General features: G+C 46.8%; 2 long non-coding RNA genes across 2 annotated transcripts; one reads left to right on the plus strand and one right to left on the minus strand.

Moving 5' to 3' along the window:
- Positions 1-2,786: 2,786 nt before the first annotated feature.
- Positions 2,787-16,553, plus strand: LOC105883782 (uncharacterized). Its single transcript, XR_012922175.1, has 3 exons — positions 2,787-2,897; positions 14,427-14,603; positions 15,986-16,553. It is a non-coding gene; the product is annotated as an uncharacterized LOC105883782 (long non-coding RNA).
- On the minus strand, positions 5,472-6,968 carry LOC105883802 (uncharacterized). Its single transcript, XR_012922174.1, has 3 exons — positions 6,840-6,968; positions 6,407-6,679; positions 5,472-6,145 (listed from the first exon to the last, which is right to left on the minus strand). It is a non-coding gene; the product is annotated as an uncharacterized LOC105883802 (long non-coding RNA).
- Positions 16,554-16,862: the final 309 nt, after the last annotated feature.

Below are 16,862 nucleotides of genomic sequence, written 5' to 3' on the forward strand. Positions count from 1 at the left end.
TTTGTATTCTGTGAACACCTAAATATTAATTTCAAGAATTTGAAAAGTTACAAGGATATTCTTAGTTGAATTATAAGTGACTTAGATTTAATAATATGGAAGTTTCTTTGCACCATTAAATTAAACATTTTAATACTATTTTATTTTTACAGGTTTTTCTCAAAACATTATATTGACTATTTGAAAGAGTTAAGGTTTATACCGGTGCAACACAAATACACAAGTATTTTGGGGGGCACAGGGCAAATCTCTGAGATCTCCATCTTGTGCTCCAAACAATGGGGAGTATGAGGTCTCTATGTCAAGCCTCCTGGTGTGGGTCTTTCTCAGAGCTCTCTGTAGAAGGTCTCTCACTGTGGGTCTTTGACAGAGGTATCTGTGGGATCTCTTAGTGTGGGTCTCTAACAGATGTTGCTGTGGGGGTCTTTATGATGTGTCTTTGTCAGAGAGCTCTGTTGAAGATCTCAGGGTAGATCTCTGTCAGAGGTTTCTCTGGGAATTTCTCAATATGGATTTCTGATAGAGATTTCTGTGGGAGACTGTGTCAGGTCTCTGTGTAGGTCTCTGTTAGAGCACACTATAGGTCTCTCTGTCAGAGGTCTCTGGAGGTCCCTCTGGGGGTCTCAGTCAGAGGTCTCTGTCAGAGATCTAAGTGGAGACATCTGAGTGTGGGTCTCTAACAGAAATCTCAGTGTGGATCTCAGTGTGGATCTCTGTGGGGTTCTCTGTCATCAGAGGTCGTGTAGGAGTCTCTCAGGGGGCAACTATGTCAGAGATCTCTGTGGTATTCTCAGTGGAGGTCTCTCTCAGAGGTCACTAATGGGCTCTCTCAATATTTCTGTCAGAGGTCACTGCGGAGTTATCTGTCAGAGGTCTTTCTGGGGAACTAGTAAGCAGTCCCTGTGGTGGTCTCTGTCAGAGTCTCTGTGGGGGTCTGTCTCTCAGTTGGGTCTTTGTTAGAGGTCTCTGTTTGGGTCTCTGTGAGAAGTCTCAGTGTGGATCTTTTTCAGAAGTCCCTGGAGATCTTTGTGGGGGTTTCTGCCAGAGGTCTCTATGTAGGTCTCTCAGTGTATTTGCCATAGGTCTCACTGTGGGTATCTGTCAGAGGTCTCCGGAGGTCTTTATGATTGTCTCTGTCAGATGTCATTGGAGATCTCTGTTGGGGGTCTTTGTCAGTGGTCTCTGTGGGAGTCTCTGTCAGACATCTCTGTAAGGGTCTCTCAGTTGACATCTCTGTCAGATGTCTCTGTTGGGGTCTCTGTCACAGTTTTCAGTAGGAGTCTGTCTTAGAGGTCTCTGTGGGGGCCTCTGTCAGAAGTGTCTGGAGAGCCATGAAGGTCTCTATCAGAAATTCCTGTGGGGGTCTCTGTCATAGGTCTTTGTGGGTCTCAGTCATAGTTCTTTGTAGGAGTTCTCTGTGTGTGAGGGGTGCCTATCAGAGATCCCTATGAGCATATGTCAGAGGTCTCTTTAGGAGTCTTTGTCAGAGTATACTATGGGTGTCTCTGTGGGGGTCTCTGTCAGAAGCCCCATGGGGGGTCTCTGTCACAGGTTTCTGTGTGGGTCTCTGTCATAAATCCATATGGGGGTCTTTGTAAGAGGTCTCTGTACAGGTCTCTATCAGAGGTCTCCATGGGTTTGGTTTCTCTGTCATAGCTATCTGTGGGAGTCTGCGTCAGAGGTGTCTGTTTCTGTTGGGGTCTCTGTCAGAGGTCTACGCGAAAGTCTCCCTTCTCTCTAGGTCTCTGTCAGAGGTCTCTCAGTGTTAGTCTCTGTCAGAACTCTCTGAAGTTCTCTGTGGGGGGTCTCTGTTACAGGTCTCTGTAGGAATTTCTGTCAGAGCTTACTGGAAGTCTTGTGCAGGTCTCTGTCAGAAGTCCCTATGGGGGTTTCTGTCAGAGTTCTGTGTTTGGGTCTCTCTCTGAGGTGTCCATGGGGACTCTGTCAGCAGTCCCTGTGTGTGTGTCTATCAGATGTCTCTGTGGGGTTGTCTCACTATAGGGTTCTCTCAGACATCTCTGTCAGAGGTCTCTGTAGGGGTCTCACAGTGGGATCTCTGTCAGAGGTCTCTGAGACAGTCTCTGTCATAGGTCTCTGTGGGGGAATTTCAGTGGGGATTTGGCCCAGAGGCCTCTCTAAATGTTTATCTGTGTCAAAGGTCTATGTGGAGGTCTCCATCAGAGAGCTCTACTGCTCTCTGTGTGGGTCTCTGTGGGAGTCTATCAGAGGTCTTTGTGAGTTTCTCTAACAGAGGTCTCTGTGGGGGTTTCTCTGAGACATCTCTGGAAGTCTTTGTCACAGGTCTTTGTGGGGGTCCCTCAGTGGTGGTCTCTGTCAGAGTTCTCTGTGGGTGTCTCTGTCAGAGGCTTCTGGAAGTCTCTGTTAGAGTTCTCTATGGCGGTCTCTATCAGAGGTCTTGGTGGAAATCAATTCAGAGGTCTCTTTGGAGGTCTCTGTCAGAGATCTCTGTGGGGCTCTCTAAGTGTGGTCTCTGTCAGAGGTCTCTGTTTGCCTCAGTCTGAGATCTCTGTGGGGCTCTCTAAGTGTGGTCTCTGTCAGAGGTCTCTGTTTGCCTCAGTCTGAGATCTCTGTTGGGTTCTCTGTCTGAGAACTCTATATGTCTCTGTGGGGATCTCCATCAGAGGTCTCTTTGGGGGGTTTCTGTCTGAGGTCTGTGTGGGGATCTCTCAGTGTAGGTCTCTGTTAGAGGTCTCCATGGGGATCACAGCTAGAGTTCTCTGTGGAGGTATCTCTGTGGATCTCTGTCAGAATTCCCTGGAGTTCTCTGTTGGAGTCTCTGGAAGAGGTCTCTGTGGGGGTCCCAGTGGGATTCTCATCAGAGGTGTCTCTGGAGGTCTCCATTGGAGTCTCTGTCAAAGGCCTCCGTGGGAGTGTTGGTGAGTGCTTTCTGGAGGACTCTGTGGGGAACTCTGTCATAGATCCCTGTGAGGTCTCTGCCAGAATTCTCTGTGGGGATTTCTGTCAGTGGTTTGTGTGGGGGTCTCTGTCAGAGGTCTCTGGAAGTCTCTGTATCTCTGTCAGAGCTCTCTGTAGGTCTCTTTAGGGGTCTCTGTTATGTCACTGTTTGTGTCACTATCAGAGTTATCTATGGGGGACTTTGTCAGAGGTCCTGTGGGGGTTTCTGCCAGGTATCTCTGTGGGGCCTCTCAATGTTGGTCATTTTCAGAGATCTCTGAGGTCTCTGTGTGGGTCTCTATCAGAGGTCTCTGTGGGGGTCTCTTGCTGAGGTCTTTGTGCAGATCTCTGTCAGAGGTTTCTGGAGAAGTCTCTCAGTGGGGGTCTCAGAGGGCTCTGTACCTGTCTCTGTCAGAGTTCTCTTTCTGGGCTCTGTCAGAGGTCTCTGTAGGGGTTTCTGTCAGACATCTCTGGGGGAATTTTGGTGGAGGGGTCTCTGTCAGATGTCTCTGTCATTGTCTTTGTGGAGATCTCTCAAAGATCTCTTTGCGTCTCTGTCAGAGGTCTTTGTGTGTATGCATCTGTCAGAGGTCTCCATGGGGGTTTCCCTGTGGGTGTCTCTCTTTGACATCACTGATCAGCCCCAGTCCTCCCGGGGTCCTGGCCCCCCTTGCTGCTGGGCCCCTGGAGACGGCCCCATCCCTGGCCGAGATAGGACCAGCTCCAGGAGCAGCCTGAGCGCTGGCCTGCTCCACCAGGCTTCACTCCCCACCCCCGGCAACCCTGGGGCCATGTGTCTGTAACAGTCACCAGGCTGTGATTCCATAGGTACTGAGAACTGGCTTTCCTGCTGGTCATCCAGTTGTCCTCTCTGGAATTCCAGAGGTGATGGTATAGGCTGGTCACGTATGCAGTGGGAAAAGCCACCTTCCTGCAACAGCTTTGTGCCCCCTAGTCCGGCCCCTCACCATGAGGCCGCTGCCCAACCACCTTGGCCTGCAGGTGCGCCGTCGGGCACCGCTTAGGGTGTGTATGCGCTCTGCTGCCTGCCCGGCTCCCACCTCTCCAACTCTTCTCCCACACTCCAGCCTCGTCCTCCAAGTGCCACCGCCAGATGGCTCCTGTGCATGCAGTCACACTAGAGGGGGAGGTGGGTGGCCTTGGAGGGTGGCTGCGACCCTGACACCTCCTTCTGTACCAAGTCACACTGGTCCTGTCTTGGCCACAGCTCTCAAAGGATCAGGCCAGGAGGGGCATGCTCCTGTCACCAAGGCGGAGCCCAGAGGGGCTGGCAGAGCCCATTTCTGCACAAGCAGGGGCTGTGAAGGGTCCTCTGATCCCCACCATAAAACCATGGGGACCAAATCTCTCCACTGAACCCAAGGCCAGCACCCCCAGTCCCAAAACTTCCCAGCCTACTTCAGAGCCTGTGAGTCCGCGCATTCCTGGAGCCTGAGGGGTATTTCTTCCATAAGCTGCACAGAGCTTGCAGCAGAGGTAAAGTGGAGAAAGACAAGGTGAGCCAGGTCCCGGGGTGGAGTCTCCATAGGGTTTGCCAGTCCTGCCAGTTCTGAAGGCTCTTTTTAATGACTGGGTTATGAAAACAAAGTACAGTGAGTGACCCCAGGGTGAGGGTGGGTCTGCAAGGCCCTGTCAGCCTCCTCCATGCCCCTGCCTTCTAGAAGCTGCACTAAGGGAGAGTGGACTCTGACCCCTTCCCTGTGTCCCAGCACCCCATGGACAGAAGCCACCTCCTCTGATGACAAAAAACACATCTATTGGGAAGTAATGGAAACCATTAGCATATAGAGGATGTGCTAACATGAGAAACAGGTTTTCTCTGCATGTATCCAGTTTATTATGGGAGATTTATGGGCTCCCAGGACTGGAGGTTGGAACCCCACCTGTGCCTCACCCAAAACCATATAATATGTACTTGTAGCGTCTGTTGAGTGCCGGGATCGAGGGAGGAAAGCCCCTGGGGTGTGTTCATACAGCATTTCTGACCCCTCTGGGGTCCCAGGTTTCTGGGTTTTGTGAGGGCGTCAGACTTTGCAACGGCATGGCTGGCGCTAAGCCAGGACCGCTGCACACGCACAGGGACCATGCCCTCACGGATCTCCCCCAGCTTCCGCTCCACGTGAGATTTCAGAGTTTTCTCAAGCTGCTGCTTCTGTGGGCCCCTGGGAAAGTTATTTCCTGATTTATACTCCTGGGGCCCAATCAAGTCACCATCTGCCTCCCCCTCCTCCTCCAGAACCTTCACTGAGGTATTTCTTGAACCTATGCATGGATCTTCTGGAATCTCTCCAGATCTTGCTCTTAGATCCCCACTTGGGTCCTCTTCTCTTTGGCCCCTAGGGAGCCCTTCCAAGAGAATTTTCCAGAGTGCCTGGACCCCATCTTCTGTTTACTCTCGATGCTTTCACCTGCAGACTCAGGAGGCTGGGAGGGTAGGAAGGCCCCGTGCTTGTCTTCTGCCCCACAAGGACCCCTCCCTGAGAATTCTCCCTGAGGACCAGACAGCTGCTCTGGTTTGTCTTGCATGTTCCAGAAGGGGCATGGGGTTTTGTCGTCCTGCTCCTCACCCAGTGACTTTAATATATTCTCCAGAGAACCCCAGGGGGAGTCTGGCCTCATTTGTTTCAGAAGTGACCCTTTTCTTTCTCCTTCCCCAGCTTCAATGCTGCTCCCTCAATGATGAATATTTCCAGGAGCTTCCAGACATCAGGGTTGAGGAAAGTGGGGCCACCAGCCTCCATCTGCCTATATGTGGGGTCTCCCCAGAACCAAGCCTCTGGTGGATGGTGGCAAAGAGGCTCTTCTGGGACTTGCAGGGTGGCAGGTGGGGGAGAACAGGGCCTTGGCGGCTGCCCACCACCAGGAGAGGAACAAAATGGTGCGTTCAAGGCCTGAGATGGCCCACATGGCAGGCACCAAACAAGAGTAACCTGGAGGTGAGCTCTTTGGGACGGTGCCTGGGGGGGATTTCTTCAAGTCAGATTGGTCTCCTTGAGGTTGTACTGACAGCATGGAGGCCACAGGCGGAGGGTGCTCGGTCAAGGGAGCTGGGGATGCCAATGGGGACGAGGTGGCAGGAGAAGCATCTTGCACACGCTCTGCACGTGGCCAGTGGGCACTGGCAGATACTGGGTTGCACTCCTCCCCAGGGGGGTCTGGGCATGAGAGCTGATGAGAGCCCCCCTTGTCAGGGAGCTTCACCTGGCAGCTGCAGGAGACAGGAGGCACAGGCTATAGCAGGGGTGGGTGGCCCAGGGGGCCAGGCAAGGGTGGGCACCTGCGGACCATGGCCCCTCCTCTGCCCCTACGATGATGTCACAAAGCTCTGCCTCTCCCCAGCCCCAGGGCTCTAGTCACACCCTGTCCCCATCCCTTGCTTGCCCCCCTCCCAGGTTGGCTTCAGGCCCTGGGGTGGCATCCCAGAGCCTGATAGGAAGGAGGACTGGGAGAGAAAGGGAGAGTCCCTCACCTCTGCAGAAGCAAAGTCAGGTCCCGAGCGGCCTGCAGTTCCCTCAGGCAGTCTCTGCATGCTGGAAATCAGGAGCTGAGTTCCAGGGCGAGGGAGGGGCCTTGGGATCTTGTAAGTGGCTTAATGTCCCTCTGGGGCAGACCATGGGGGTTGAGGCCCTGGAGCACACATCAGTGTCCAAGGCCACCTGACCCCAGCAGGAAGTGCAGTGGGCAGTGCTTTATCATATATGCACTGCTCCCACCTCCATCCCTCAGGGTCCTCACATGCTCCCTGTGGGGGAGAAGACAGGGGTCCCCTCAGAGAGGAGACAGCCTTAGCCAGGTCAAGCCGCTGTCCACAGTTGGGCCTGGGACCCCACCTCCACATCCAGGTTGTTATGGGTCCCCTGCCCCCTCCACGCCCTCCTGGGCAGCACCCCTTCCTGGCCCACCTGGCCTCCTTCCCAGCAAGGGATCTGAGAAGAAGCTTGGGTTCTGATTCCCTTCCCAGGAGCCTCCCCACCTGTCCAGGCCACTGCAGCTGACCTCCTCAGAGGCTCCTCCCTCAGGGACAGTGAAGCTAAGCGCCCCCAGGGGCTCCAGGCAGAGTGGCAGAGCCTTACCTATCAGAGAGCTGCTGTTGTCCCTGCTCTTGGGCCTCCCTGTCATCTCCACTGGGTGCTGAGAGACAAGACTGAGGGGCTGGGACCAGTCCTCAGTCACCTGCAGACAGGCTGCGGACATTCAGTGCTCATGGAGGACGTGACCTTCTGTGTCTGGCTAATGGACCCCTGTCTTCTTTTCTTTCCTTTTGCTCATTTTTAAAGTGTAAAAGTGCAAAGGGGGGCAGAGCCCGGTGGCTCATGCTTGTAATCCTAGCACTCTGGGAGGCCGAGGTGGGCGGATTGCTCAAGGTCAGGAGTTAGAAACCAGCCTGAGCAAGAGCGAGACCCCGTCTCTACTAAAAATAGAAAGAAATTAATTGGCCAACTAATATATATAGAAAAAATTAGCTGGGCATGGTGGCGCATGCCTGTAGTCCTAGCTACTTGGGAGGCTGAGGCAGTAGGATTGCTTGAGCCCAGGAGATTGAGGTTGCTGTGAGCTAGGCTGATGCCACAGCACTCACTGTAGCCTGGGCAACAAAGCGAGACTCTGTCTCAAAAAAAAAAAAAAAAAAATGCAAAGGAGGATTTTTTATGGGAGAACTATGGTTCTTTTTCTGTCACTGTTCTTATAAACTAAATCTTAAGCCCCCCAGCCAACTGAATGGACCCCCTCTTGGCCAAGGGGACTCCAGAAAACCCTTAAAACTGAATTGGTGGCCAGGAGGAGAAGGGAGGTCAGACAGGTTTCATTATATCCCTCCCTTTTGGAGTTACTCATTGTAACAATAAGATACTAAATCATTACTAGGCCTAAGGCCATGCCAGACAAAGGTCTCACCACACCTGCTGGCCATTTTACACAACAGATCTCTTGAGTGGTGTATATATCCCTGGCTTGTCTCTGATTAACAGACTTTCTTATCTTAACTTGAAACATTCCAAGCCTTTAGACAAAGCTTCTTATCTCTAACCAATTACAAATCAAAGAATCTTTGAACCCATCTGTAACCTATGAGCCCCCACTTTGAGATGTCCTGCCTTTGGGGCCAAACCAATATATATCTTTCAAGTATTGATTTATGATTTTACATGTAATTCCTGTCTCCATAAATGTATAAAACCAAACTCTCACCTGGCCACCTTAGGCACATTTTCTCAGAACCCCTTGATACCATGTGCTCCAGACCATGCTCATACACATTCAGCTCAGAATAAACCTCTTCAAATTATTTTATAGAGTTTGTGATCTTTCCCATTAACACTCTGCTCGAGAAATTCACTGACTCAGACCTTCAGGCACCTCTGAGCTGTCAGGCAGAATTCTGCTTCCCGAGGAGGCCAGAGGCCACTCCGGCCCCTGGTGGGAGGCGCTCAGGGGCTCAGCACAGCCCTCAGGTCACCCCACCCAGAGGAAAGGCTGGGCGGAGGCACCACCCATGGGAAGGTGACTGATGACCAGTGAAACCAGGGCCCAGTGCTGTCCTCCCACACAGGCCTCAACTCTCTCATAGTCCAGTCTTTGCCCCTGAGTCCCAGCATTTGATTTTGTCCTGATGTTTCCTGTACCCAGACGGGGGGGGGGGGGGGGGTCTGAGAGCTTCCACTAGAAATCCTCTGCCACTCTGCCCCTGCCCTGCCCTGCCCTGCCTGGGCCCAGAAAGCTGAGGAGATTCCCATCTCAGGAGTCTTTAGTATATGTGGGAAAGTGGAAATAATAATAGAAAGAAAAGAAAGAACCATTCCCTGTTGGGTCTGGGCCAAGGGTTCCTTACCTTCCTGATGCTTCTTTGCTGCCCAGGCCGTGGTGAGGATGGGTTACTCTGGCGGCAGAGTATGAACAGGAGAAAGAGCCCCATTCCAAAAATAAAGACCGGGAAGATATTGGACACCAAGGAAGTGCATCTGGTGCCCATCCATGGGGGACTAATGCTTTTCAGAGGCAGGAGATTATTCTCCATCTTCTGAATCGCACTGTTGCCATAAAGCAACTGAGCTCTGGGAGTTTCCCTTGGGTGTCTTGACTAAGGCCCAGGCCTGCATCACAGAGCTGTGGGCCTCATCACAAAGGGCTCCTGAGGGTGGGGGATGCTGAGAGGAGGAGGCTGAACCACAGCCCCTCCCCCACCACCCTGCCCTGCAGATCCCTCCACCCTCTGGGCCTTCTGGATCCTCCTTCAGACTCCACCTGCTCAACCTGTCAGAGGGAGATCTCAGTCAATGTTCTATTCCACCACCCCCCAAACCAAGACGTTACCTGATTTCTTTTATCCCCTGGAGATCTTGGCTTGAGCCCACCAATTTCATAGGGTTTGAAAGTTTGAAATTCTCCCAGGAATTGTGCTTATTTTCTAGAGATTTTTACTCTAAAAATCTCCTCTCTCCTCATAATTTTCCCACATAATAGGTTTTCTATTTTCATTGATTGAGAAGTAGAAATGAACTTTAGTTTATACTTAATTTTGTGAAATTTGAATATTTTAGTTGTTATTGTTTATATTCACCTTTGCTATCTTTACTCATGGTCTCACACAAAAATTCAAAGTAGTGATTTATTACTTAAAATTCATAAAACTATGTTAATAAACATATAAATAAACTCCCAAATGATTTTTTTTAGTTAGTAACAATTCTCAGTTATAAAAGCTGCATAAAGATTTATGGAACTTTCTGTAACACACACACACACACACACACACACACACATGCACATATTTGACAAACTAATTCATTATTTTCAAATTGCAAGAATTAACTATTTCCTCCTTTGCTTTAAATCTACACTTTGCTTGGAATGAAAATGGAGCCCCAATAGCCAAAGCGATCTTGAGCAAAATGGACAAATCTGGAGGCATCACATTACCAGACTTCAAATTATATGACAAGGCTACAGTAACCAAAACAGCATGGCATTGCTATAAAAATAGAGACTTAGACCAATGGAAGAGAATAGAGAACCCAGATATAAAACCATCTATCTACAACGAACTGATGTTCGGCAAAGCAGACAACACATACACTGGGGAATGAAGCCGTATTCAATAAATGATGCTAGGAAAATTGCATAGTCACATGCAGGATAATGAAACAGGACCTCTATCTCTTGCCACTCCAAAAAATTAATTGAAGATGGATAAAAGACTTAAATGTAAAACATGATACCATAAAAATCTTTTAAATGTTGTCTCGGTCCCATTTTTGCTTACTCTGCCCAAAATACAGAGTTTTGGAACATATGTGCTACACACATAAACCAGGAATGTGTTAGGGTGAGTGGAAATACTGATCTTTAAGGTGGAGAGTAGTGTTGGAGAACTGAAGCCTGGGTTTCAATCTAGTCTTAAGAAGCCCCTTCTGCTATCTCAAATGTCTTCTACAAGAATTATTTTCTTCAGAGAGTGCCCTGACTTTCTCCTCCTGTCCCCAGGAGACCTTTGGAGCCTCAAGTGTGTCCTGTGTGTTGAGTTTTATAAGAAATTTCTTTCTAATAGTGTTAGACATCCCTTTGGCACCAGGAACTCATGATTAGAGATTACACTTGTTAATTCCTACATAATAAATTTTTCTTAATACTTGAAATATAGCCTTGAAAATGATATATATTCTCTGTTGGTCATAAGTTTTACAAGCTTTGATAGGAGTGAGACCATTAGAGTTCATTGGGCTAGATTGTCTTGTCATGATCATACATGTTCAAGGGCATAGCTTCTGAAGCTACTATTGCTTTTATCTGTGTACAGTCTCTTCATCATTCATGATATTGTTACTGGGAGGCACAACAGTCCCCAATGTGGTCAACTAGGTTAACTGGGAAGCATGGAAAACCCAATCAGGACCACTGGGATCATTGAGAGCCATAGTAAGTTCTACTTCATTTGCAGGGGACTGGAGACTGAGACGTGGGTCTCATCTTGACCTACAAAGTCAGGCTTGGGCATGTAAGGAGTTACCTTCCAACAGGACTCCTACCAGACCACTGCTATGTCAGTAGGTAGATCTGTCAGTGAGGAACAGGAACAGGAGAACAGAGAGAACTGGCAACATTCACCCCACATTTAGGTAAAACATGTGTTTTACCTGTCCTCTTTCTGGATAAACAGGAGCACTCTGTGCTTCTGGTGGGTTCTCTGTGACTGCAGTCTTTTGTGTGCATGTCTTCATCCATATGCCTGTACTCCACAGACTTGACTTTGCTGATACAATCTTAGCTTCTGTTTGTCCAACTGCTCATCCTATCTGCCTACTGCAGAGTTGGCCAGTATCCCCAGTGCCAGTGACCAGGCCACTGGTATGTCACAGGGAAGGGCCTGACCCCTCCTATGCAGGAGAAGAGCAGCCCGGCAGGTCGCTTTCTGGTTGTGTCCCTCAGCAGCCTTGGGCAGGGCCTCTTCAACAGCCCTGAGGCTTTTACTTCAAACCAACTAGATAAACCCTGTCCTTGGAGGGGTGGAGTAATGAGAGTTGATGCCCTGCAACAGCGTGTTGGTTTGGATCATCTGATAAAAGCAGAATACAAGGGCTTGCCCTTGGTACCCTGGAAGTTGCCACATTAGAGGTTTGTGTTCTGGGAAGGAAAATCTCAACCAGAATCCCTAACAATTGCACCAAAAGACACCTCCCACCAGGAGCTGCCCCACATAAGTGGGGAAAGATCTCTGAATAACTTTTTAGAAGCTCCCCCATAGCCACAGATCAAGCAATCTCTGAAGTATACTCTCTTAGGCCTGCCAATACCTGTTGCTTATGTCACCCCCTCTAAATAGATAATAGGGCTCAAGGAACCCCTGGGAGTGGCACTAAACTCCCCAAAGACTGAGATTCCTGTTTACCACATTTAGGGGTTTAGAGCTCATTACAAAGGTATTGGAATAGCTTGATAACCAACCCCCTCACGCAAACCACAAACAACAAAAAGAGAGAGTAACCTCATAGCTCATCACAGTGCCTCCCACCTCATACTAGTAGTTGTTAGGGGAGTCACACACACAAGAGTGATACAACTCCTGGGAGTCTAAGGAAGGGATACAAACTCACTAATCTCTATTAAAAGACCGTGAAGACAACAGGTCAAAGATAACCCAAAAGGCTCAAACACCTCTAAGACAATACAGGACCAGAGTACATATCCCCAGATTGGCCAAGGATCATTCCTTTGGAATCCCAGAATTTAGTTCATAATCCAGTCCCTGCACCTCCGGTTCTCAATAAAGCACCCAAATGAGAAAGAACCAGCAAAAGATCACAGGAAACATGAAGGAACAGAGAGAAAAGTCACCTCTCCCCCAAAATTCTCAATCTCTGTCAACTGACACCAACTTACATGATATGATTAAATTGATGGAGGAAGAATTCTGAATACGGATTGTTAGAAAACTCAATTGAATTGAAGAGAAAATAGAATCCCAACATAGAGAAACCACAAGAACAATTCAGGAAATGAATGAAAAATTCTCCAAAGAAATTGAAATAATACAGAAAACCAAAGAGAAATTCTGGCATTGAAGGAAACGATCAAGGAACTTCATAATACAGTGGAAAGCATCAAAAACAGGATGGACCATGCAGAGGAAAGAATCTCAGAGCTTGAAGATTATGCCTATGTGTTAAGCAAATCACAGGAAGAAAGGGAACACAGAAACATGAGACAAGACCAAAGTTTAAAAGAAGTGTGAGATTATGTAAAAAAGCCAAACCTCAGATTTATTGGGATTCCGGAAGGGGGAAGAGGAACATTCACAAGGGCTGGAAAACTTATTTCACAGAATACTGGAGGAAAATATGCCAGGCCTGGCTAGAAATCTTGATATCCAAATACAAGAAGCACACAGAACTCCTGGGAGACTCAACATGAAAAGGCAATCACCTCGTCACATGGTTATTAGGCTGACCAAAGTAAATGTGAAAGAAAGAATCCTCCATGCAGTGAGACGGAAATAACAAATAACCTATAACGGAAAACCTATCAGACTAACAGCAGACTTCTCATCTGAAACCTTACAAGCAAGGAGGGATTGGGTGCCTATCCTTAATCTTCTAAAACAGAATAAAGCCCAACCTAGAATTCTTTATCTGACAAAATTAAGTTTCATCTATGAGAGAGAAATAAAGTCCTTCTCAGATAAGCAATCACTGAAGGAATTTGCAAAGACCAGACCAGCCCTACAAGAAGTTCTCAGATCTGCCTTCCACACCAAAAAGGGCAATAGACACTCCTCAAAGTAAAATCTTCAAAGAATTAAAGGTTAGAACTTGAACTACATGATGGCTCAAGGAGTAAATCAAAGCAACAGGACTTCACCCAACAATATGAATGGAAATATTCCTCCAATTTCAATCCTCTCAATAAATGTAAATGGTTTTAACTGTCCTCTGAAGAGACATAGACTGGCAGAGTGGATAAAAATCCGCAAGCCTAGTATCTGCTGTCTACAGGAAACATATCTAACCCACAAAGATGCCTTCTGGATGAAGGTCAAAGGATGGAAAACTTTCAGGCAGGCAACCATTTTTTGAACACTGTGTGCCAGGCACTGTGCTAAGCACTTTACAGACACTATCTCACTCAGTCCTCTCAACAACCCTATGAGGTGGGTATTGTTATCCCCATTTTTCAGATGAGGAAATCAAGGCTTAGACAGGTTATAATCCTTGACAACGATCATGCACAGCTAGTACATGGCAGAGTTTGGATTTCAAATCTAAGCTTGACCTAATTCCAAAGCCAGTTCTCTTAGCCACTAAGCTGTACTGCCAGTCTGAGAACGAGGAAGCTAAGTCACAGAGCAATTAAGATCTATGACATAGCAGAATCACTGTTTGGATTCATATGTTTTCCTTTGCTAAATACTGTGCACTTTCCAATTACAACACGGTATGTTTCAACTTGTCAGAAGTCTGTGGCCATAAAACTAGTACCAATTTCTCTTATCAAGTTATTTGACTTTAAAATTAATTGCCACTGGCAGAGTCAGTGTGTTTTTGTAGATTCTCAGGGCAATGAGAGGAGTGGTTTTCCTTTTTCTCTATGCCTTTAGCTACTGTCCATTTCTGTGTGTCTGTGACTATAAAGGTGTCTCCAGCAGCAGTAACAGGAAGAGTTCAGTGCAGAGTATTAGCAACCCATGCACAGTCCTCTCCACCTGTTATTAAGAGTTCAAAATTAGGAGTACTGTCTGGTTAAATAAAGCCGATCCTTTCTATTCCTGTGATAATGACTGGATTTTAACATTATCTAATCCTAGGAGTGTAGTAAAGTAATGCTGCTTTACCATAAGCAAAATAGAACCTAGAATTTGATTTTCCTAGATGGATTGTCAAGTTTATATCTTTGCTGAGGATTTTCAGATTTCTTAATTGGATGTTTGAATGATCTATAATTTTTCAGATTATGCTTACATTTGAAATAACCTGTATGTTTCTCTTTGCTATTAATAGGTGTCATTAATATTTGATATAAAACATCAGCCTTTGGTACCAGTTGGGCAGCTCTGGGTGGAAATGCTGCGATTCTTTGCTTTAGAATTTAATTTGACTGACTAAGTGATAAGTATTCGTGTCAAAGAATCAGTATCTCAAGAATCAAAGGATTGGCCCAAAAAGCGCATTGGCATTGTAGGTATCTAACAATGTTTATCTTTAATTCCTCCCCCCCCCCCTTTTTTAAGGTACAGTATAACAGCATGCTTTTTATTTCGGTCTCTTTTCAGCTTCTACACGTAAGGTAGGTCTGGCCTCAGAGGTGAAATAAATAGAATCTTACATGTGTTACAGTGGATCATTTCAAGGAATGAACCTGTTCCCCCCAGGTTTTTAAAGTATAAGCAACCATAATAATGGCTGGTTGCTTTCTTTGTAAATTGCTTAGAAACTTAAGTGCTTAAAAAGTTTTTTCATAGTGATGCATGGACCCCTTTCCTCTTTACAATTCGCACTTCTGAAATTTTAAACTCAGTCCTTTTGTAAATTGTTGATATTGTTTACACTTGCAAAGGTAAGAAAAATACTTATTCTTTTGAAAAATGACATTCTCAGTTGGTTTCCTGAGAATGTCAGGAAAGGAAAAACAGAATACTGGAGGAAAATATGCCAGGCCTGGCTAGAGGGAATGAATAGTTATTTTTTGATGTATCTGCAGTAACATTTAGGACTTACTCATAAAATCACTTTTTTAGTGAAGGCTCATTTAACTGAAATCACTGTATCAAAGACACACTGATGTGCCCTGTAGATGTCATTAATGGACTAGCTCTTCTCAGCTTTGTAAAGTCAGGACATTTCAACCTTTATCCTCCTTTAAATAATTTAAAGAAACTCCTAAATGGAATTCTCTTATTTTTGCTTGATTCTTTTTAAACTTTATGCTGCATAAGAGGGTTTTCTGCATTTTGCATAAATTCTGTGTGCAATCATGGGGATCTCACATTTTTAAACCCTCCCCTGCAGTTTCTCTGGCTCAGCTTTTCTGGCCAATTGCCTAACCTGCTGGGGTTCTAGGGGAGGAGAAAAGATTGAGAGAAGGGGTGTCTCCTCCTGGTGCCTCCCTCTCGCCCCTGAAATTCAGTCCAGCCAATTCAGTGATGGGGCTTCCCGGGCAGAAAAGAGGAGGTAAGCTCGGCAAACCTCAGGGCCTGGCTGAGTGGGGAGGCAGAGCACTCAGCAGCAAAGCCTGTCGGGAAGACCTCGATTCTTCCCGAGGGCATGAGAGCCACATCTTTTCCACCTCTGCAGTCACAGAGCACGACAGGGAAGGGGTAGTGGTTCTGAACAGAATGTGTTTTCTTCTTAGAGCAGATGTTTCAGAAAATGTTGCTTTTTGTTCTTAAATGACATTTTCTTATTCCCCAGCCCCATTGGTTTTTAAGCATGTAAGATACATGACAAATTTTACTATTGTTTGTTGTCTATTTTTATCTGCAGCAGGCTAATTCTTAAAAGATGTAGTAGAAGTATATGAAGTGGTAGATTTCTTTTATTTTCTTTTTCTTTCATTATAGATACCTACTCTGTTAAAAGAAATGTGGCAAGGACCCTAAATAATCAACTCGTGTTTGAATATATACTTCATTGTTTAAGGACAACATATAAATACTTTGCTCTTCCACATAAAACTGGAAAATCCAGCCTTCCAAAGCCTCTGGATGTAGTTACATGTGCTTCAGAACATTCTAAAGAAGTAGTAAATCATGACCCAGCCATACCAGCAAAAGATGATAAGCTCAAAAACTCAGTTTTGGTCCCAGGTCCTGGTGCTACCAGTTCAACTGCAAATACCTGCAAAGTACATTCCCATACTCTTAAAGAGAATGCTGAAAGGTTTGGAAGCTCACCAACAGAGGAAATGGGAAATATAAGTATCAGTGTCCACCCAGAAAACTCCGAGTGTATCCAGGCAAAGGTCAATTGTGATGATTATGAGGATGTTAAAGTACGCCATCAAGAAAGAGACAGTAAAAATGAGAAAGAGAAAATTGGGAAAAAGGGCAAGCATCCTTTGACTGTTGATCAAGGTTTAAGAACTAGTGGATGTGGAGAGCTCATCATCTGTGGCAGCACTCTTAATAATGAGACAGACAACACTTTGGGGTTTTTTTGTTTGTTTTTTATTTCAGCATATTATGGAGATACAAATGTTTAGGTTACTTGTGTTGCCTTTCCCCCCTCCCCCTGGAGTCAGAGCTTCAAGTGTGTCCATCTCCCAGACAGTGCGCCTCACACTCATTATGTATGTATATACCCATCCCCTCCTCCCCACTCCCATCTGCCCGATGCCCGATAAATGTTATTCCTGTACATCCACTTAGGTGTTGATCAGTGAAACCAGTTTGCTGGTGAGTACATGCGGTGCTTATTTTTCCATTCTTGGGATACTTC

This window comes from Microcebus murinus, chromosome 12 (assembly GCF_040939455.1).
Source record: "Microcebus murinus isolate Inina chromosome 12, M.murinus_Inina_mat1.0, whole genome shotgun sequence".
NCBI classification, from domain to species: Eukaryota; Metazoa; Chordata; class Mammalia; order Primates; family Cheirogaleidae; genus Microcebus; species Microcebus murinus.